At 47.2% G+C, this 5,026-nt stretch overlaps 1 protein-coding gene and 1 pseudogene across 1 annotated transcript in view; one reads left to right on the top strand and one right to left on the bottom strand.

The window, feature by feature from the left end:
- LOC102473110 (X-ray repair cross-complementing protein 6-like) overlaps positions 1-5,026 on the bottom strand; it is an 18,403-nt pseudogene that overhangs the window by 4,108 nt on the left and 9,269 nt on the right.
- Positions 4,840-5,026, top strand: part of SUB1 (SUB1 regulator of transcription) — a 27,667-nt gene continuing 27,480 nt past the window's right edge. The window contains exon 1 of the mRNA XM_006148500.3: positions 4,840-4,945. The gene's annotated coding sequence lies outside the window, so the exon portion shown is untranslated. The remainder of the gene's footprint in view (positions 4,946-5,026) is intronic.

The following is a 5,026-nucleotide window of genomic DNA, read 5'->3' on the forward strand; positions in this document are numbered from 1 at the left end:
ACCCCGGGGTGGGGGCCCCGCCTCCCGCCGCCTTGCTTGGCACGGGTCCCGGGGGTGGTGGGGGCCCGCAGCCGGGCCGGGTGGGCCGGCGCAGGGCCTACTCCGCCCGCCTCCGCCTCGCGCGCTTGGCGCGGGCATTCCTCTTCATCTTGATATTCAAACTTGGCCCTGGAGGCATCAACCAAAAAAATCAAACTATCTCTTCCTGAACATTTATATTCTCCACTTGCATCAAGGTTTTCCTCTTGTTCTTCTTCATCATCGCAAACTGGTCACAAAGATGATAACGTATGGCACAGGGCAAGGCCTTGGTAAAGGGGCATATAAACCAGGAACTCAGCTCAATGCCATCTGCTCTTTGGCCATTCCTGTGTGTGAACTGGAGACACTGCTGTGCCCAAGCACTAACTTTGCATCTCTCTTCATTACAATCTGGAGGCACTGGGACCCTGGTAAGAGTGAATCAGACTGGCCTGCTGCTGTAACTTGAGGGATGGTTGGTCCAGAACCTGCAGTGACCTGCATTGCTGAGGGGACTATTCGAAGGAGGATTCATGCTAATGGCTCTATCTCCATGAGGGCTTTGGACTGACTCTCAGAGCAGGGCCCTTTCACGGTGTTGGTGCAGGCACTGGCCTCGAATGGGCTCACATGTCCCTGTCCTTCACCAGGCTATGCTTGCTTGTGTGTTAGGACGTTTGATGTGAATAAAGCTTTGACATCATGGAAAGACACAACTTGAGTTGTGGACTAATTTCTCATGCTCTTCAAGGTTTAAAGAGGCCAAGCTCTGTACTAAGGAGTGAGGGTCCCAAAATACCCTCTAGGAATTTTCCTACAAAAGGAGCTATTCCCCACCCCATCCCACAGGAATGCAAGTGAACTACACCTCCCGTCCACCATTTGGAAGAACTGCAATCCTATTTTGTTTAAAGTAAAAAATTTTCTCTCTTTTATCTACATGTGAGAAATTATTGTCGTTTATTTTTTTAAATTACATGGACTTCTATTGAACGGAAGTCATTTAGGACCAAAGATTTGCTAACAGTTTCACAAAGTATCACACCCAAAGAAATCAAGCCAACTACATTTGCATGCAAAGCACCAGGTCTCCCGCTTCTAAAATGATAGATCTCCCCAACAGTTTACCTCCGGAGCTTCTGAGAACTGAAATCTGAACTATAGCAGGCTTTTTACCCAGTTTGCTTAGACACAGAATCTGAATAAGAACATTTGCTAAAGGGAAAAGAGATAGAAATGTCATATGAATTTAATTTAACTGGAATGTCAATTATTTCTTTAGGTGTGGAGGTGCGCAGGTGTGTGGTGTCTCTGTTCACTTTCTTTAATTTTTAGGCAAACACCTTATTATTATTATTATTATTTAATTTGCTATAGGGTACATGTGCTCACTAGAGAGAGAGAGAGTTGGGAGGTGGGGAAAAAACAGTGAGCAAGCAAGCCACCAGGTCAGAACTCAAACAGCAGTTGGCCATGTAGGAGTTCAGCTCTTTAACCACCAACCCACCTGCTGGCCCCTCTGTTTACTTTCATGCCTACTTTTATTTCATTATGATTAAGGGTTTCACACAGAAAAAAATGTTAAGGAATTAATTTGTATTTTTATCTGCATTTATTCTTTCAAAAGTCAGTAATGCTGAAAGGGGGAAGGGCCTAGGGAGGGATGTTTTTGCATTTAGTTTTTAAACTTTGATCCTATCTCCTGTACTCTTGGCTCCTCATTTCCTTCACACATTTTGCACCCCTCAAGATAATTTTCCAGGAAATAGTCAACTGTCTTCTATGAGGGCAGGGTTGGGTAGGTGTGGGTGGGTATCATGGGTCTAACTGCTCCATATGTAAACTCAAACACTACCCCCTTCTTTCAACCCACTGGCCCTCCTCAGTCTTCATTAGTGCTTCTAGTCTGCAATTCTGAACTCCTACAGGATTCTTTTACTTTGTTAAATCCCTCATCACTACTCCATCTGCTGTTCTTATATTTTGAGATTCTTTAAAAAAAATTATGACAGAGAGTGAGAGAAAGCACCCCTCTGACACACCACTGGGAATGCTTTGCAATTCCTTCTGCTCCATCTCTCCCTTTTTTCGGGATTTTGGACATGTATATACATGCACATATGTGTTTTTCAAGCCACTGGATCTGGACCTTGCACAATGTGATCGACCATGCTGGCCATTTTAGGATTCTATACCACATATGTTTTCTGGTATGGCAGCCATGAGACTACACTTCTCTCTCTCTCTTCTCCAACTGCAAGGAATGTGATTGGCTGAGGGCCTGGTTGTTACTGCTGAGTATGGTTCCCATTAAGTACTGCCTCTCTGCTGGGCATTGTGGCCCCCTCTGTCCCCTGGGCATGGCATCCTCTCTTGCTGCTCATCAAGGCTTATGAGTTCATTCTTGGTGGCTGCCTTGAGTCTGCCCAATTCTATAGCTGTGCCAAGAAGGAAGCTCAGCTCTCTCTCCCCAGTACATTCACCACAGGCAAGAGGATCTCAGTTGCTTGGATCCCAGCGGGTTTGAGTTTAACTCAGGTCTTCTAACACCCCCTCTGTTGTACCCAGTCATGAGCACTGAGAGCTCATGAGGGCTTTTAGCCAATCGAATGAGTGAATGAACAGGGAAAAGACCTTTGGGCAGCCCTTACTATCTTGGAGGAGAGGAAAGAAAGTTGTAAACATTACTCTGAAGCCTGTTCTCCTACCAGCGTCCAGCTTTCAAGGGAGAACCACATCCTTGGCTCCCAGGGTGCAGGCAGGCTGTTTCCTGTAGTTAACCTCCTATGGTTGGAGGGTATGTGTGCTTGCCAGAGACAGAAAGAGAGACAGAGAGTGAGAGAGACAGAAAGAAGGAGACGCAAAAAGCACTCCCTATGGAGAACAGTCACACTGCAATCCCTTTTCCTCCACCTCTCCTCCTTTCCAGACTTAGGGCATGTATGCACACATGCCTGACCTGTTTCTCAAGCTGCCAGATTTGAGACTCAAACTGTGTGATCAGTCATATGGGATTCGGCTGCCTTAGCCATTAGGCCACGGGACCAGCCATCTCTTTTTTTCTTTGATAATTTGCTATGGGGTGTGTGTTCTCACCAGAAAGAGAGACAAAGAGAGTCAGGGAAAGTGAGAAAGCACCTTACCAGATGGGTGGTCACACCATATCCTTCGCTTCCATTATTCTCTTGGGACTTTGGACACGTATCTGGTGTTGTTTCTCAAGCCATTGGGTCCAGGACTTGAATGGTACAGTTGGCTTTGTGGGATCCAGTCACTTTAACCATCACACCACTGGCTGGCCCACCCTCTTTTTTATTTTTTTAAGTTTATTTATTTATTATGACAGAGAGAGAGAGAGAGAGAGAGAGAGAGAGAGAGAGAGAGACTACCAACAGAATCTTCATGTTACAATCCATATCCTAGTCTTAGCTAAACTGGATCACCGGCACAGGTGCAATTAGTGCTCTTAGGGATTCTGGGGTGTGAACCTATGGCTTTCCTGTTTGGGTCTAGCTATGTACTCCTGCATCACCACCTGGACCCCAGATCCTAGTGTTTTTTTTTTTTTCCTACTTGCCCCCTAGTGAGATCCTCCAGGATAATCTGACCTCTATTCCTAGAGATGAGTTTTGCTTGTATTTGGAACTTCATTTAAGTAATTTTATAGAGCGACCCATAGCTTAATGGTTAAGAGAATTGGATCCCACATGGCCAAGTAAGGCTTGGTCCTGGAAGCTTGAAAAAACATGCTAGGTGCATGTGCTTGCATGCCCCCGATCCTAAACGGGATGGAGAAATGAGACAGGGTTGTGGTGTGACCATTCTTTATTGAATGGTGCTTTCTCCCTCTCTCCCTGTGTCTCTCTGGTGGGCATACAGGCCCTCTGGTAATTAAAAAAATAAAATTATACAGTATTTCCTTTTTAAAATGAAGTCACCTAGCCTAATGCTACATAAGGTTGGCGTGGGCTGTAACTTTTAGGCCAGCTGGGATTAGACGGGGATAGCTGAGTGAAGATCCTATGGTGGGGGAGGGTTCCTCTTTCTTTCAGAGAAGCAATGAAGAAACTTAAAAAAAAAAAAAATTGGGAACAGCAGTTGGCATAATGGCTATGTCGCTGGACTCCCACGTAGTTGACCACGGTTCCAGTCCCTGATCCGTGGCTTAAACTCACGTCGGGCGCGTGTGCGTGGGTGCCCAGGATCCCGAGAGGAGAATGGAGGAGAAGGGATTGCGGCGTGGCCATCCCCCCTGGGGGGTTATTTCTCGCTTTCTGTCTGTCTTTCTGGAGAGCGCACGCGGCCCTATAGCGAAAACCTCTCCCTCCCCCCCAAAAAAAAAAATTAAAAATCGATTGTAGATTAGCTTGTAGTGGATTTCTCTTGTCTTCTGTCTACTTTCCACTTCCAGGACTTCAATTTAGGAGTAAGGTTCGTGAAGCCAAGGACTTATGCAAAGATTTTTTGCACTTTCCGGAATTAAACGCTGTGACTGACTTCCTTTGGATTTTACCAGCCAGTCATACACTGAGGAGGGGGACGGTGGGGTAGGTGGAAGACCTTTTCTGGGAAAATGAGCCCGGTGGTGATCTTTTTCAGTATGGCACCTTCCCTTCGCTAGAACAAACATTTATAGAATACAAACCTCGATGTTTGCCGTCTGTATTATTAGCTCCCTCACACATTTCTCAGGTCAGATGCAATCTTTACCTCATCCCACTTTCAAGGCATCCATTCAGGACGAGGGGCGGTCCCTTTAAGGCCCTGGAAAGGGTCTCAGGGTCGGTTCCGCCGGGAGGCCACGCCCCATCACGTGCCGCAGCCCCAGCGGGGCGGGGCCGGAGGCTCTTGGCTGCCGTCACTTCCTGTTCTCTGTCAGTCGGGAGCGAACGAGCAGGAGGTTGTTCGATAGCAGGAGCGGAGCGTGAGTGCACGGGACTTCCCCCACCGTTAGCCCCCTCCGCCGCCGACCCCTACTCTCCCCGCCCGGCCGCGAGCCCCCCCC

Source organism: Tupaia chinensis, unplaced genomic scaffold (assembly GCF_000334495.1).
Source record: "Tupaia chinensis unplaced genomic scaffold, TupChi_1.0 Scaffold000237_1, whole genome shotgun sequence".
NCBI lineage: Eukaryota > Metazoa > Chordata > Mammalia > Scandentia > Tupaiidae > Tupaia > Tupaia belangeri.